The sequence below is a fragment of the Odocoileus virginianus genome, chromosome 21 (genome assembly GCF_023699985.2).
Source record: "Odocoileus virginianus isolate 20LAN1187 ecotype Illinois chromosome 21, Ovbor_1.2, whole genome shotgun sequence".
Classification (NCBI taxonomy): domain Eukaryota; kingdom Metazoa; phylum Chordata; class Mammalia; order Artiodactyla; family Cervidae; genus Odocoileus; species Odocoileus virginianus.
The window spans coordinates 41253247-41272024 of NC_069694.1; positions in this window are offsets into that span (position 1 = coordinate 41253247).

Here is an 18778-nt window from a genome sequence, read left to right on the forward strand (position 1 = left end):
CCCGGGGCCCGCCCCCGGCTCCCGCCCACGCCCCCGATTGGCGGCCACGCCCCCAGGTCAGCTGAGTTGCGGGCTCCGCGGCTGATCCCCAGCTCCGCCGGCTCGCTGACAGCGCGGAGACCGCGCGGTTTGGCGGAAGCCTGCGGTCGCCAGTGCGGGAGCCGCTGCACCTGTGCGCCGCCCCGGGCTCGGATCGCTCTGTGCTCTGCGTCCTCCTCGGAGCTTATTCCAACTGCTCCGGCGTCTGAACGGAAGGCGAGAGCCATGCACGGTAATTGGGACACACAAATCTCTGGGCGCAAAGTGGCGCACAGCCTTGGGGAGCTCAGGGACAAACAGTAGTGTGAGACTACAGCCAGAGACTCTCCAAAGAACAGAAAAGCAAGACACCCCATCGCTTCAGTTTCCCCCAGTTTCCCCAGACCCTCGTCCGAGTTGCAGGAGTCTCCCCGGAGCCGGTAACTCGCACCTTTTGCCTGCTCTACAGGTTGGTCTCAAGAATAGTCTGCGCAGTAAACAAGTGTAAATACTAAAGTACCTATTCGTAGGGTTGTTGTGAGAGCTGAGAAAATTCGTGTACAGCGTGCAACATAGGGCCCAACCCAAAGAAAAAGCACGTTGGCCTGATGTTCGTGGACTACCACCTTCTGTTTTGTAAAGTCACGCAGAGGAGGCTCCTGACGTTCGGGAAACCTGAACTAAAATGCACGGGCAAATTTAAAATCCTCTGTCGCTCACTAGCTGTGGGACTTAGGCAAGCCACGCAATTTCTAATACCCCTGTTCCTTGAACTCGAAAATGAGTTAACATATTTGGCTATCCCTAGGAATGCCACGGTACCCAAAAAATACCACAGGTTTATGTCAAGTCTCATGGCGCACAGTTTACCTTAGTCCTAATTTTGCAATTGGATGTAACTGTGATCTGGGAAGTTAAGAAGGAATTTCACATTGCATAAAATAGACTGACATATGACTGTTTTGATGTTATCTGCCTTATTTCTACATTTAAGCAGAGGTCTTTGAAGAGAAGTTCTTCCCTCATCAAATCCAACCTTTGTTTTGCCTTATGATGGCCTTGGAGTTGCCGGATTCTGTAGACATAGGATGGTATTTTATTTTTTCACAGTCAGCGTTTTCAAAAGCCTAGCATCTTGGCTTTTAGGGACATTTGGATTATCCAGCCCAAGCCTCTGGGTTTACAGCTGAGGGAACAACGTCCAAAGAAGTCAGGTGACCGCCTGTCAGATGGTCAGAAAGGACCCAAACTCACCTTTCCTGGCTCCCATCTCCTTGCAGTGGGGCCCACTGATGTTAAGGGGGAAAGGCTCTGGCTGGTTCAAAGGCTTCTTCACTCCAGAAGCATTTTTACTTCTAATAGGAACGGAGCTCTAAACTCAAATTATATTCCCTGATTCATGGCATTAAATGGCCAGCCCTAGTCTGTTCAGAACTGATAACACGACTTACGGCAGCAAAGGTGGCAAAGGGGTGTGTGTTTGTAAATCCCAGAGATCCCATTAAGCCAAGTCAAAGGAAAATTCATCCCTGCAAATATGTTTGGATATATTCTGTTATTCTATTAACAAATATTTTAGGACATCTATTTAAAAAACAAGAATAGAGGCTTAACATTTCTCCTTTCAGTCCAAGACACAAATATGACATCATTAGGATTACTTCACTTTGAAAACACATTGATCCAAATTCATATAATGTACACCACCATGACTGAACTGTAAAACTGTAATGTAAACTGTAGACTTTGGGTGATAATGTGTCAAGCTCGGTTCATCGATGATAACAAATGTACCATTCTCGTGGGGTATGTTGATAATGGGGGAGGCTGTGCATGCGTGGGGGCAGGGCGTGTATGGGATGTCTGTATTTTCTATTCAGTTTTGATGTTAATGTAAAATTGCTCCAAAAATATATATATATATACACATAGATATATATCCATGGGTCAAAGACATAAAAGACTTTCAGTTACTATTTTATCATGTCAGGAGCTTGAAAGTCATCACTGTATCCTTAAAAACAAGTAAAAAGCTGAACAAACTGAAAATCACCAGCTTTTGTTAGATCTGTCAAAGAATTCAGGTGAAAGGGCAAACTGCTGCCCCTGAAATTGGAGGAAAAAGACAGGTGTATACAGAGAATCACAACTTACCAAAGCAGAAACCCATGCGTAGAAAGCTCTGTGAAAACCAGTACTAGGGAAGGAAAATCTAAACTCTAATTGCTGAGTTGTTGGAGGCTCAGTGTGGACAAATCTGAGAGTTTAAAAACTCCACAGGAACTCAGCCTTTGTGGGTCTCCTAGGATTTTGTTGTTTGTTCCCAGATCTATCAGTTGTCACACTGAAGATTCTCGGGTATTTCCCTCAAACTTCCAGCAGGGGGACAGGGGAAAGGAACTGTTCTGAAATACATGATACCATTCTGAAGCGCTACCTCAAGAGAAATTATTTTATCAGAGCCTTACCTGATGGAGTTTTATCAGAGCCTAACACAGAAGAAGGCCCTAGCCTTCTTGCCCTAGCTAAGGGGCTGTAAAAAACACGAGAAATGCTTCGGAAATTCACAGCCCAGGGCTCAAGTTCACTAAAAGACTAAGGCCCAAACACAGGACTCTCAAAAGCTTCCTCTATGATTATAAGCTTCCTCTCTCCTCATGGCCTCCCACTAAATCACTGAAGGTCTCTTCGCCACTGTTCCTTTCACCCATACATCATGTATGGCTTTCAACAAAAAATTGCAAGGCAAAAACAGAGCAAGCCCTTGAACCAGACTCATGTATAGCAGGGATGTTCAGTTATCAGGACAAGAATTTAAACTATTAGGCCAGCATTGGCCTAATACCAACACCAGACAAAGACCTTGCAGTAAAAGAAAACTACAGACCAACATCTCTCATGAACGTAAATGAAAAAATCCCTAACAAAAGAATAGCAAACTGAACCTAACAATATATTTTTAAAGTGTATATATACCATAAACAAGCAGGATTTACTCTGGGTATGCATGGCTGGCTCAGCATTCACTCAATTAATGTAATTCATTACAGCAATAGGTTAAAAAATAAAAATTATAGAATCTTATCAATAGATAGAAAAAAATAACTTGACAAAATCCAATATCATTTATGATAAAAACTCTACACACATTAGGAATAAAGGGAACTTATTCACCTCGATAAATAACATTCACAAAGAACTAACATTAAATTATGAGAAACTAGAAGTTTTTCTGCTTGGATTAGGATTAAGGCAAGAATGATTCTTCTTGTGACTCCTTTCCAACTTCATATTGGAAGTCATAACTAATGTAATCAGAAAAGAAAAGGAAATAAATAGTATACAGTTTAGGAAGATATAAAACTGTCTTGGTGGGTGACATGATTGCTATGTAGAAAATCAATAACAATAACAAAGAAAACTGGAAATAATAAATAAGCAATGTATAGCAAGGGTACAGGATACAATATATAAGGATATTGGATACAATATCAAGGTTACAGGATATGATATACAAAAGTCTATCATTTTCCTATGTACCAAGAAGGAACAATTGGAATTTGAAATTTAAAATGTAACACTATTTACATCAGCACCCCTCAAAATAAAATACTTAAGTATGGGACCTCCCTGGCTGTCCAGTGGCTAAGACTCTTTGCTCCAAAGCAGGAGGTCTTGGTTTGATCCCTGGTCAGGGAACTAGATCCCACATGTTGGAACTAAGAGTTTGCATGACTTGCTGAAGAGTTTCTTTGCCACAACTGAAAATCCCATGTGCTGCAACTATGACCCAGTACAACCAAATAAATAAAAATAAATGTTACAAAAAAACAAATTCCTAAAAAATTAAAAAACACTTAAGTATAAATGTAACAAAAATGCATAAAATCTATATGAGGAAAACTACAAAACTCTGGTGAAAGTAATCAAAGAGGAACTAAATAAATGGAAAGATGCTCCATGTTCATGAACAGGAAGACTCAATATTGTCAAGATGTCAGTTCTTCCCAGCGTGATCTATAGTCAATGTGATCCCAATCAAAATCCCAGCCAGTTATCTTGAGGATTCTGACAGACTGATTCTAAAGTTTATAAGAGAGGTGAAAGACCCAGAATAACCCACACAGTATTGAAGAAGAAAAAAGTTGGAGGATTACCGCTACCCTGTGAGGAACTCAGCTGAACTAGAAGAAAACAGCCGTTAAGGCGTCAGAACAGCCGATTAAAGCAAGGGGCTTAACTGAAAGTAACAGTGAAGCTGTTAATCACTTAGAGTGGTAGTATATGCAGGAGGCTAAAACTGGAGAAGATGCCAACTCCCTCCTGCCTCATTCCCCCATAAAATGGCATACCAGTCGAGGGTCAGGTGGATCAGCATGGTGTGTCTCACATAGAGGGAGCCCTAAACAAAAGGCACTGGATGTTTTGTGGGCCCTGAATAGGGGAGGAGAGTGAGGGGGAAGGGTAGGAGTGGAAAATTGCTGAGGTCTGCAAGGAGGTCCAACAGTCCATCCTAAAGGAGATCAGTCCTGGGTGTTCATTGGAAGGATTGATGCTGAAGCTGAAACTCCAATACTTTGGCGACCTGATGCAAAGAGTTGACTCATTGGAAAAGACCCTGATGCTGGGAGGGATTGGGGGCGGGAGGAGAAGGGGACGACAGAGGATGAGACGGCTGGATGGCATCACCGACTCGATGGACATGAGTTTGAGCAAACTCCGGGAGTTGGTGATGGACAGGGAGGCCTGGCGTCCTGTGATTCATGGGGTGGCAAAGAGTTGGACACGACTGAACGACTGAACTGAACTGAACTGAGTTTGAGTAGGAATAAATACCTTCAAGGTTTCCCACTTCTCCTCCCCAATCAGGAGATATTAGCACAGTCACCTGAACAAGACCTCTGGCTAAGACCTCAGATAAAGAGAACTAGGAAGGAAGTCACTGAAACTAGGACTGTAAATATGTAAAAAGCATAAACAGTCAGAAGGGCAATAATAGGTCCTCACTGTGACTGTATACCGAGTCTAGTTTGGGTGGACACCTTTCCCTCATGAAACCTGTCAAGTAAAGTCTTTGTAATTGCCTGTGGGCAAGCCTGAAAAATCATACTTACATCTTGTGGTCCATTAGATCTGATAGTGGTAGAGATATCCATGGAGGATATATTGATTTTGAGGCAAGCTCTATTAGAAGAGTCACAGTGTAGACACTTATATTCTGGAGCAAGGCTGTGTACTTCACCATAAAGAACTGATCTGGTTGGAAAAAAAAGGTCCAACTGTACTGTTGGGTCTTAATAGAGACCAAACATCTGACCATAGTACACCAAGTGACTCTGCAGCCTGAATTGAGGATTTTCAGATCAGTTTAGTTCAGTCGCTCAGTCGTGTCCAAATCTGCAACCCCATGAACCGCAGCACACCAGGCCTCCCTGTCCATCACCAACTCCCGGAGTCCACCCAAACCCATGTCTATTGAGTTGGTGATGCCATCAAACCATCTCATCCTCTGTCGTCCCCTTCTCCTCCTGCCCTCAATCTTTCCCAGCTCTTCACATCAGGTGGCCAAAGTATTGCAGTTTCAGCTTCAACATCAGTCCTTCCAATGAACACCCAGGACTGATCTCCTTTAGGATGGACTGATTGAATCCCCTTGCAGTCCAAGGGACTCTCAAGAGTCTTCTCCAGCACCACAGTTCAAAAGCATCAATTCTTCAGCGCTCAGCTTTCTTTATAGTCCAACTCTCACATCCATACATGACCACTGGAAAAACCATAGCCTTGACTAGACGGACCTTTGTTGGCAAAATAATGTCTCTGCTTTTTAATATGCTATCTAGGTTGATCATAACTTTCCTTCCAAGGAGTAAGTGTCTTTTAATTTCATGGCTGCAATCACTGTCTGCAGTGATTTTGGAGCCCAAAAGAATAAAGTCAGCCACTGTTTCCACTGTTTCCCCATCTATTTGCCATGAAGTGATGGGACCGGATGCCATGATCTTAGTTTTCTGAATGTTGAGCTTTAAGCCACATTTTTCACTCGTCTTTCACTTTCATCTAGAGGCTCTTTAGTTCTTCACTTTCTTCCATGAGCGTGATGTCATCTGCATATCTGAGGTTATTGATAATTCTCCCCGCAGTCTTGATTCCAGCTTGTGCTTCCTCCAGACCAGCATTTCTCATGATGTACTCTGCATATAAGTTAAATAAGCAGGGTGACAATATACAGCCTTGACGTACTCCTTTACCTATTTGGAACCAGTCTGTTGTTCCATGTCCAGTTCTGACTGTTGCTTCCTGACCTGCATACAGATTTCTCAAGAGGCAGGTCAGGTGGTCTGGTAGTCCCATCTCTTGAAGAATTTTCCACAGTTTATTGTGATCAACACAGTCAAAGGCTTTGGTGTAGTCAATAAATCAACCAAGCCATAAAGCTGGGCAGGGCTGCAGTGTTCCTCTGTGTGTAGCAGTGATACATCCAGACTCAAAACAGAAATTACATGATTTGCACTGATGATGACACTGATGACCTCATGGGTGGTTCCTTATGCCTGACTGATAGGCCTGATACCTACCTCGGCTGATGCAATATGTGTTAGAGCTGGCCATAAAAGGACTGCTGCCACTTACAGTCCTACTTAGGAGTGGCGCTGAATGATATTGGTGAAGGGAAATCTGCCCAGTGCACAGACTTGTGAGCTCTATGTTTATTTTTCACTTCCTGTGAAAGGAGAGGTGGCTTGAGGCATAGTTATATACTGACATTTGGGCATAGCCAGAAGTCTTGTTTGGTTCATCACGGCCTTAAAAAAATCAAACTAGAATACAGAAGATGTGGAGGTCTGGGTAGATAATATGTGCATGGAAACTGACATTCACAAGAGAACATGTGCAGAGGGGGCTCTTGACAGCTAGGTACACAGAAAGACAGTCCTATGAATTTTAGCTGGCCTCTCTCTTCACTGTTTCAGTACTTGATATTGGGCTCATGAAGAGACTGGCCATGGTAACACAGATGAAGGCTATGCATGAACCCAACAATACGGGTTTTCTCTCACCAAGTATATCTTACTGCCTCTTCTGATTGCCCAACCACCCGGCAGCAGAGACTAATTCTGAGCCCTCGATAAGGGTACCATTCCTTAGGAGGACCAGGCAGTCACCTGTTGGCACACTAATTACATTGGACCTCCTTGATTGGGGCATCAAATTGATGTACTAGCATTAACACGGATTCTGTATACATTCTGCCTTAACTGACTGCAGTGTTTCCACTAATACCATCTGAGAGTTTACAGAATTCTTTACCTCTTAAAATGATACCCCACCACATTGCCTTAGAAAACAGACCCACCTGAGTAAAAGGACATGTGAAGATGGGCAGGTGAACTCATGACCTTGAGAATCACTTATTTTACCAAATACCCTATCACAGGAGCAGGCAACTTCCTCTCAAAAACAAACAAAAAACAATGGAAAGGCCTGTGGCAGTTTCAACCCGAGGACAGACAGCACCTCATGAGGTTGTAGCACTTTCCTTCAGGATGTGCACTGAACTATGGTCAATATGCTTCCCTGCTGGCTCAGTGGTAAAGAACCCAGCTGCCAATGCAGGAGACACGGATTCAACCCCTGCCTTGGAAAGATAACCTGGAGAAGGAAATGGCAACCCATTCCAGCATTGTTGCCTGGAGAATCCCATGGACAGAGGAGCCTGGTGGGCTATAGTCCATGGGGTCACAAAAGAGTCAGACACGACTTAGTGATTAAAGAACCACAAAATGGTCAATATATGGTGCTATGTCTCCCCAGAACTAGAATCCACAGGTATAAAAACCAGGATGTAAAAGCATAGGTAGGCTGTCTCATCATCACTGTCCATGACTCACTAATGGAATTTATTTTTCCTGTTCCTGAAACTGTTGACTCTTAGGTCAGAAGTCTTGGATGCAAGGGTGGAGAAGGGTACAGGGTTCCACCCGTTTGGAAGTTGTGACTAATACTGTGGAGTCACTTGGGATTTCTTGTTCTAGTGGACAAACAGATAAAGAATGAGCTAATGTACTGACTGGGGTAATGAGCTGATTATCAGATGAAGCTAGAGTTGCTACAACCCAGTGAGAACAAGACCTAGAGGAGAGGCACTGGAACATGTCTTACTACTTCCATGCCCACTGTTAACTATCAATGGGAAATTACAGATACCACAACCCAACAGAGATAAGACACCCACCATGATAAGATCCTCAGTCGCCCTAGGATCCAAGGCCTAAACCAGTCAGTCCCTTGGAGATTCTGGCTTCTGTCATCATTTGTAATCTCCAGTCAGGCACCACGCCACAGATCAGGCTTCCCCAGCAATTACCCAAAGGGGTTTTTCCTTCTTCCTCTGTCTTAATTCCTTTAACCTATACTCTCACTATTCTGGGACTGTACCTCACAAAAATAAATAAATACATTTTAAAAGATGAGTAATTAAGGTATGCCTCAGTCACTGATGGCTCGGGTACTCAGGCAAAGACAGTATTCTCTCTCAATTTATATTCATTAGGCTACTCAATCATTTTAGGACTGTCCAATAAAAATTAGACATCCAGAGCAGTCTGATATAAATATTGTGTAATAATCCAAAGTAATTAAAAAATATCTAGTAGTCACATTTTGAAAAGTAAAGAGAGCTTCCCTGGTGGTCCAGTGGTTAAGAATCTGCCTTGCAATGCAGAGGACACTAGTTTGATCCCTGGTCTGGGAAGATCCTACATGCCACGAGGCAACTAAGCTCGTGTGCCACAAGTACTGAGCCTGGACTCGAGTGCAAGAGCCACAGCACCAAAGCTCATGTGCCTAAAGCCTGTGCCCTGCAACAGAAGAAGCCACTGTAAGAAGCAGCCCATGCACTGCAACTGGACAGTGGCCTGTGCTCGCCACAGCTAAAGCCCCCGCACAGCAACGAAGACCCAGTGCAGTCAAAAATAAATGTAAATAAATATTTTCAAAAAGTAAAAAGGAAACAGGTGAAATTTTAATAATCTTATTTAATATATTAAAATATTATTTTAACATGTATTCAGTATGCTGTTATTATTATTTTACATTCTTTTTTCACACACTTCAAAATCTATCGTAAATTTTATACTTACAGCATATCTCACTTTGTAAAAAATATCTATTTATTTGGCTGTGCCAGGTCTTAGTAGTGTGGAGCACACAAGGTCTGGTTTCCCAGCCAAGGACTGAATCTGAGCCCCCTGCACTGGGAGTGTGGTGTCTTAGCCACTGGACCATCAGGGAAGTTCCTCACCCATCTCAGCTTTGATCTATATTCAATTTCATAAATTTTGCAGTGAAAAAATTCACATACCAAATTTGTTTTGGAATATTGGATGATAATTCTCTGATATTTCTGAACATCACGTGAGTAGAGGCACTGGATTTTTTTTGTCCCAGACAATGTTTTCATGAAGGATGTTTGTATATCAAACAGCTCTGGAAGAACACTCATGTTCTAACTTGTGTAGTTAGTCAGAGAGCAAATTATTTCTTTTTCTATCTTTTTGTTCTTCTTAGGCTCTCAATGAATTGGATGATGTCAGTTCAGTTCAGGGAGGACAGTCTGATTTATTGAGTCTACAGATTCAAATGCTGATTGCTTTTGCAAAAACCCTCATCAAATCACCCAGATATAATGTTTAACCAGTTACCTGGGCATCCTATGGCCCATTCAAGTTGGTACATAAAATTAACCATCACAGTGCACAGTTTAGTGAGTTTGGCAAACGTACATACTTGTGTAATCACACCCTGATTAAGATACATAACATTTCATTCTAGAAAGTTCTCTCCTGCTTCTCTCCAAACTCCTCCCATCCCAGGTATGGCTTTTCTGATTTCTAGAGCCATCATTTAATTTTGTGTCTTCTTGGATGCCATGCAGATGGAATCACACGCTATGTTTTTCTTTTTTTTAAATTTCTTTTGTTCAACACTGTGTTTTTCAGACTTATCCATGTTACTTACCCTGATTCTTGAAGGATATTTTCCTTGGTGTAGAATTCTAGGGTGATAAATATTTCTTCTCAGCATATCGAAGTTAGTATTACACTATCTTCTGTTTCTGTTGTTGACAAACTTTCCATTTTTGCTCTCAATCTACCTGTTGATGTGTGTGTGTGTGTGTGTGTGTGTGTGTGTGTGTGTGTGTGTGTGCAGAGGAAATGGCAGCTCTGTATGGACCCCTGGACTGTAGGTGGGCTATACACAGCCCTCCAGGCTGTTCAGGTATGTAACCCTCCAGGCCACAAAAAGCAAACCATGTAGGATATTTGGTTTCCATGTCAAGGGGACTGCAAAAAGTTTATCAGGTGGCCAAGGCAGCAAGGTCACAGATGAAATTTCAGTTACTTTATTTTAAAAAATCTCTGGAAGTACTGCTTTTGGTTATTTTTCAAGTATGATTTGTCATTTTTTATAGTCTCTTGCTCTTTATTCATGTTTGAGACTTTTATTTCTGGCATAATGGTTAAGAGGTAAGACTGGAATTTCATTACCTGGATTTAAATCCTAACTTCTGTCATTAACCTTGGGTAAGTCATTTATCCTCTTTGTTCCTCAGTTTCCTCATCTGTAAAGCAGAGATAATCATGTAAGAATATGTTTGTTAATAAGTATGTAAGTTTGTTGATAATAATGTGTAAGTAATATGTACAATTCAGTGGCATTTAGTGTGTTCACAATGTTATACAATCATCACCTCTAAGTTCCAAGGTATTTTTATCATTCACAAGGAAGACCTCATACTCATTAAGCAGTCAATCCTTATTCTTTTCCATGACACCCACCCCCATCCGTGGCACACATAAATCTGACGTTTGTCTATAAATTTAACTATTCTAGATATTCATACAAATATAATCAAGCAATATATTTCCTATTATGTCTGGCTTCTTTCATTTAGTGTCATGTTTTCAAGATTCACCTACACTGTAACATGTATCAGCACAACATTCCTTTTTATGGCTGAATAATGTCATTGTATGGGTACATCACATTTTGTTTATTCATTCATCCATTGTTTCCATCTTTGACTATTATGAATAATGCTGTGAACATTCATGTATAAATATTTATTTGAATATCTGTTTTTAATTCCTTTTGGTATATATCTTGGAGTGGAATTCCTAGGTCATATGGTTATTCTGTTTAATTTTTTTTTAGAAATTAGCAAATTGCTTTCCATAGAAGCTACATCATCTTACATTCCCACCAGCAATGTACAGATGGCTTCAGGGTCTCCAAATCTTCAAGAACACTAATTTTCCATTTTTTAAAAGTTACAGGTATCCCAGTGTGAAGTGGTACCTGATTATGGCTTTGATTTGCATTTCTCTAATAACCAATGATGTTGAGCATCTTTTACAAATTTGCTGGCCACTTTTGTTTGGAGAACTCTTCTATTCAAATCTTTTGTCAATTTTTAAATTGGATTACTTACCTTCTGGTTGAGTTTTAAGGATTCTTTATGTATTCTGGATACTAGACACTTACCAGATATGTCATTTGCAAATACTTTCTGCTATCCTTTAAGTTGTCTTTTTATTTTTATAATATACTTTGATACACAGAAGCTTAAAATTTTGAGCAAGTCCAATTTATTTTTTTTCATTGCTTGTGCTTTTGGTATAATTTCTAAGAATTTATTGCTGAATCCAAACTAACAAAAGTGTATTCCTTTTTTGTTCCAAGAGTTTTATATAGTTTTAGGCCTTTCATTAAGGACTTTGATCCATTTTGTTAATTTTTGTATATAATGTAAGGTAGGGGCCCAAATTCATTTTTTTGCATGTTAATATTCAGTTGTCTTAGCACCATTTGTTGAAGAGACTATTCATTCCTCATGAGACTATTCATAATGAGTAGTCTTGGCATCCTGTTGACCACAAGATGTATATGAGTTTATTTCTGAATTCTCAATTATATTCCATTGTCCTATAAGTTTATCTTCATGCTAGTATCATACTGCTTTGATTTCTGTAGCTTTGTAATAAATTTTGAAATTAGGAAGTATGAGTCCTCTTTTTTTTTCACGTTTTTTTTTGTACTCCTTTGTAATTCTGTATGAATTTTTTTAAATCTTCCATTTCTGTAAAAACAGTCACTGGGATTTTGATAGGGATTGCATTGAATCTGTAGATTGCTTTGGGGATCATTGCCATCTTAACAATAACAAATCTTCTAATCCATGAACACAGATGTTGTTGCTGTTGTTGTTGAGTTGCTAAATCACAACTGACTCTTTGCGACCCCGTGGACTGCAGCATGCCAGGCTGCCCTGTCTTTCACTGTCTCCCAAGGTTTGCTCAAATTCATGTCCATTGAGTTGGTGATGATATCAAACCATTTCATCCTCTGCCTGCTCCTTTTGCCTTTAATCTTTCCTAGCATCAGTGTCTTTTCCAATACGTCTGCTCTTTGCATCAGGTGACCAAAGTTTTGGAGCTTCAGCTTCAGCATCAGTCCTTCCAGTGAATATTCAGGGTTGATTTCCTATAGGATTGACTGGTTTGATCCTGATGCCCAAGAGACTCTCAAGAGTCTTCTCCAGAACCATAATTCAAAAGCATCAATTCTTCTGCACCCAGCCTTCTTTATGCTCCAACTCTCACCTCCATACATGAGTACTGGAAAAACCATAGCTTTGACTAGACTGACCTTTGTCAGCAAAATAATATCTCCACTTTTTAATATGCTGTCTAGGTTGGTCATAGCTTTTCTTCCAAGGAGCACGTGTCTTTTAATTTCATGGCTGCAGTCAACTATCTGCAGTGGTTTTGGAGCCCCCAAAAATAAAATTTGTCACTGCTTCCATTTCCCCCCTTCTATTTGCAATGAAGTGATGGGACCAGATACCATGATCTTCGTTTATTAAATGTTGAGTTTTAAACAGCTTTTCACTCTCTTCTTACACCAAGAGGCTTTTTAGTTCATCTTCACTTTCTGTCATTAGAGTGTTATCATTTGCATACCGATCATACATATCAAGGTTGTTGGTACTTCTCTCGGCAATCTTGATTCCAGCTTGTGCTTCATCCAGCCCAGCGTTTCGCATGATGTGCTCTGCATATAACTTAAACAAGCAGGGGGATAATATACAGCCTTGTCCTATGTACTCCTTTCCCAAGTTTGAATCAGTAAGTTGTTCCATGTCTGGTTCTAATTGTTGCTTCTTGACCTGTATACCTGAACACTGGATGTCTTTACATTTATTTAGGACTTTAATTTTTTTAGAAATATTTTGTAGTTTTCAGTATACAAGTTTTCCTGCTTCCTTGGTTAAATGTATTCCTAAGTATTTTATTCTTCTTGATGTTGTTATAAATGGAATTATTTTATTAATTTCATTTTGTAGTTCTTCATTGCTACTTATAGTAGAAATACAACTGGGTTTCCTGGTGGCTTAATGGTTAGGATTTCAGGCTTTCACTGCCAAGGCCCAGGTTCAGCCCCTGGATGGGGAACTGAGATCATGCAAGCTGTGCAGCTCAGCCAGAAAAAGAAAAAAATGTACAACTAATTTGTGTTGATTGTGCATCCTGTAATTTTGCTGAATTCAATTATTAGCTCTAATAATTTATATTCTTAAGATTTTTCTGTCATCTGGAAAGGAAGAAATTTTTACTTTCAATTTTTATGATCTGATGTTTTTAATGTCTGAAACTTTTGCACATCCGTTCCTACTCATGGTACAATACTAAGTTGTTGTACTTTATTTTCTGATTTTTAACTGTGAGCTATTATTGAGTTCCTACAGAGTATTTGTTTACTTCCACCAGCACCAGGTTGCTGATTTGGAACAACTTATAAAAATGTTCTGCTTGGGTTTTCAGACTATCCACGTAGTAAGGTTTAGAGCTGCAGATTTTCACAAAGTCAAACTATTATTACATGTTCTAAGAGAACGTTCTCCTGCCACAGAGAATGAAGATTCAAGACATGCAAACTTATCTATCTGTATTTAGGGTGGGTTTATCCTAATTGACACCACTCTTTGGTGGTGTCAATACATTCTGGGCTTTGCCAGGGTCATGAAAATGAAAATATATTTCATTTGATTCTTCAAGTGTTCTAAAGATGCTAGCTAGATTCTGATTATAGCCTGCTTCTTTTGGGTTCCTGGTTTCAATTTGGTTTGGGCTTGAGAGATGAATAACATTTTTTAAGTGCTTTCCCCACAGCATGTTTAGTTGCTTTTTCACATTAAGAGCTGGTCAGTGTAATCATGTATACTGACAAAAAACGGAAATGTTCGTCCACTCACTGAGATACTTAAGAGTCAAGAAGCATCAGTCAATTATAGCCTGCCAGGCTCCTCTGTCCATATTTTTCAGGCAATATTAGTTGGGGATCCAGGGGATCCTCCCAACCCAGGGATTGAACCCACGTCTTCTGCATTGCAGGTGGATTCTTCACCTGCTGGGCCATTGGGGAAGCCCCCTTGTTAAGGGAGTTATTACATAACATGCCATGGTGCTCTACTGTGGCAGTGCCGTTGATAATGTATGCAGAATAGTTGAGAGATTGATAGATTGACATTTGAAACCTAATGATTAGGGAAGAGCCGTATTTTATCTTTGATAATCCCAGGTGAAAGGGAAGAATGACGGCAAACATCTTGAGGTAAGAAAAAGTCCACTATGTTCAAGCCTCAGCAGAGGCCTGTGTGACTGAGCTGAGGAAGCTGGTGGGGAAGTTACTAGGGATGAAGTGGTGGGAAAAGTCACTTCCAGCCTGTAACTTTTAGGATTTGGCCTTTATTCTGAATGAGATGAGAAGCCATTAGGTTTGGAGCAAAGTGATATGATCCAATATGGTTTAGGAATATGCCTGGTTTTGCGTGGATGACAAATTGCTACAAAATGAGAAGGGAGACCACTTAGGCTTTTGCAATAACCAAAGAAACAATATAGATTTAGACCACATGGCAGCAGTGAAATGTGGTAAACAGGTAGGTTCTGGGGAAAAAATTCTAGAACTGACAGAATTGCTGTTTTAATTTTCAAGCTTGAGAAACGATGCCTAGGTTTGGGGCCAGTGCAACTGAAGTGTTTACACTTACGGAGGCCAAGAGGTAGAAACGTGTGTCTGTGTGTAGAAATCAAGTCAATCATTCTTTAGAAAGTGAGGCGGATGATGAATAGGAAGCTACACAAGTGTTCAGGAGAGATGGCTGGTAATCATATAGTAATGTTTAATTGTTCTTAAGCAAACTAGGGATATCAAAGTATTTCATTGTTTGGCCTTACTTGGTAATATTCAAATTTGACAGGGTAAACAAGGAACCAAGTTTACACAGTGCTCAGACAATAGTTATGTAAGAATGAAAAGTAGTTATTTCATAAAACCATTTTCTACAATACAGAAAGAAATTAAGAGGGCTCTTAACACATTATTTTATCCAGAACGTGTACAACCTGGCATGAGGGAATTAACAATGGAATGTTAACTAAAACAACATATTCGATGTGAAAAAGCAAATATCAGGAACACTGTATAAGAAATTACTAAAATTTTTTTCAAGATGAGGCAAAGAAAGGAATGAGTATTTAACAGGGTAGTAAGAAAGGATGTGAAATAGTTAACCACTGGGAACCTGGAGGGGGCGGGGCAGGGGGGGTGGTTGGGACACAGCTAACTGCAAGCTTCCTAGCTTTGTGTGAACTTTCTGATCTTTTAACATGTAACACTTTGGGAGTGGGAGAGGCTGTCACCTTTCAAAATTCTGGTCCAAATACCTTTACCATTTATTTTCCCATCACACCAGGGGAGTACAAAGTTTTAATAGTTACCTTACGGTATGTTTAGTATCTGTTCAACTCAATGGAGAGTCCAAACACCCTTAACATGACATCTTACCTTTCAACCCTCTCCTTCTCCCAAAAATTGCTTCAGCGAGAGGGTACGACCAGGGCTCAAATCCTTGTTCAGCTAGCTATCTAGCCAACACTTAGCAGAAATACCTAGCACCTGGTTACTCATTTTAAACACTTGGCAATTAGTTGAATCACATTTCCCAGAATAAAGTTAAGACTGCTACTTAAATTAGTTCATTGTGGGATGTTAATAACATGTTAAGTAAATTTGTAAATCAACCTATGGCATAATTCAAAGTAGTATGAAGTATGTTAAAAATTTAACACTTGGGCATATACATTCTTACAGCCATGAAAGAAGAGTAAAATGATCACAGGGTCAAAGTACTACTGCTGTAGTCTATTACAAGGGAGAGCTAAGAACAGACTTCCAAGACCACTTTAATGGCTTCTTCAAACAGGCCACTGTGTGTCATTCCATAGTTTCCGAAATCAGTAGGCCTGGAGTGGGATTTGATAATTTCCATTTTAAAGAACTTCTCAAACCATACTGATATTGCTGGTCTTGGGTTCACACTTTGAGAATCCTAAATTCTTTATAGACCATAGTTTTTATAACAACTGTAAGTTCAAAACGGAACTCACACAGGACATTAAGTATGAATTTCACGTTAGCTGGAATTACCAAGTAAGACCAGAGTGTCTTTAAACACAGACTTTAATGGAAACAATTCTTTAAGCTCAGTTAACCTCAGCTATTACAAGTGTTATGCCGATGTCACTAAGACAATATTTAGTGACTTGCACTGGGTTCCTCATAAAAGACAAATTCACTTAAAACTATAATCAACAATCATTTAACAGTTTTGTTACGCCAACACAAAACATGGCTAATCTGAGTCACTTCCAAAATCACTAACACAGGATGGTCAATATCTGAAGTATGTCAACTAAACCACTAAAAAAAAAAAGTGAGTGTTTCACTACCCCTGAGACCACCAGTTAACTGTGGTTCATACTTTTAAAAAATTGTGAGCACACCCACACAAGAAAGCCAAGTAGTTTTTCTTTTAAATCTGATTATCACATTGCAAACTTGCCCAGGAATGAGTCACTTAAAACGTAATTTATCATTACGTCAACTGGACTATAATCCTCACAGGTTAAGGTAAACTTAACATAATTTAAAACTGAATTATGCATTAAAAGATGTAGGAAACAGGAAGAACCAAAATCAATTTTTAATCTGTTAATAATTTCAGTGCTATACATGGCACTATTAGTATATATGGGAGAAAGGACAAATTCTTGGATTCTTTTGAAGGTTTCACTGCAGATGATCTCAAGTCCAATGTTCATACATTCGAAAATGTTGGTTTTCCAGGTACTTTTACTGTTGTGTTAAACCTGGAGAAGCCTTTATGGCTTGTTCCCTTAGAAGTGACATAGTAAATATAGAAAGCATCAAGTCAAAGATACAGAGAACTGGACACATCTATTAACCATTATGACAATAGCTTCAGGAAGTCATCTCTATAAAATCTTAAGGGTTACCTGTAGCTAAAAAGGTCAATTTGAAAGCCAAGTAGAATCCAGCTCTGACAAATGTTTTATTTGTGGCTGGTTTTCAAGAAATGATATGCCTACTATAAAAGCTATTATTTTGAGGGAAATCTCATAATTTTCCTAAAAATAGCCAAAAAGTTTCTTACCTTGTGGAGGTATCTTACTTATTTGTACTTTGAATCCAACAGTTTTAACAGTATGATATGTACCCTTATTTTTAAAGCAACGATAGAATGAAAAATTCACTCATTGGAAAATGGTATAACTGGATTGATATTTCTCAATGAAATGCTAATTACAGATTCAACAAAGCCAAAACATTTTCAGAAGGCATGCATTTCACTTTCAGTTTAAAGAACCTTAATTCAATAAATCATGTCCAAACTGCATATTAAAATGTTTATAAAAATCAAGCTTTAACATTTATTTTATATCTAGCTTTCCACATCTGTGTGCAGACAAGGAATAAGATTGCACATAAGTGTAAGCAGTGCAAATATGTGTAAGTGGAGAAAAGTCACAGATGTGCTAGAAATTGAATACAGGACCATTAGAAAGCAATGGACAAATCAAAGAAACTAGGAAAAAGTAATAAAACTATCGGGTGAGAATTAGAAAGGGTGAAGAATGATAATGCCCTTGTTACTACAGAAGTTACATAAGTGGCACAGATAGCACTTGTCAAACAAAAAATAATCCAATAGCATTGACTTTTATTCATTCATGTTAAGTCACCTGAAATGGTATCTGTTGCATTTAAATGCTCATTAATGTAAATGGCTGAACAAATCCATTTTAATGGATATTCAATCCATTAAAAAAACTCAATATCCCACATAATTAAAGTCACTTCAACATAGCCTCATGACAACTCCCACACCAAAACAGTACTTTATTTTGTAAATTTTGACCCATTATTACTCCCATGTTATTTATGGTCTTTTCAGCTGTCAAGCGTACAAGGTGAAGAAAAAATTTAGTTAGATGGGGGTTGCACCTGGAAAATAAATTTCTTAAACTCCATATACATGTTTCAAATCTGCTGGGTCCCAAGTCCATCTATGAACTCCCAGGCTGCCAGTATCATGTGCAGCATACTAAAGCTACACTATCTGAATAGCTTATTAATTCTGCATAAATCAGGTCAATCAATGTGTCAACCTGTAACAGACTGCGCACTTTTAACTGAACATGGCAAAATATTCATTCTCTTGAACTTTACATCATCTTTGATGTCAAACAATGAGGCAAATCCCAACAGTATATACAAAAACAGCTTTGCGTTTACAAAAGATTGTTTCCCATACTGATTAATCCAGGCAGCTAAC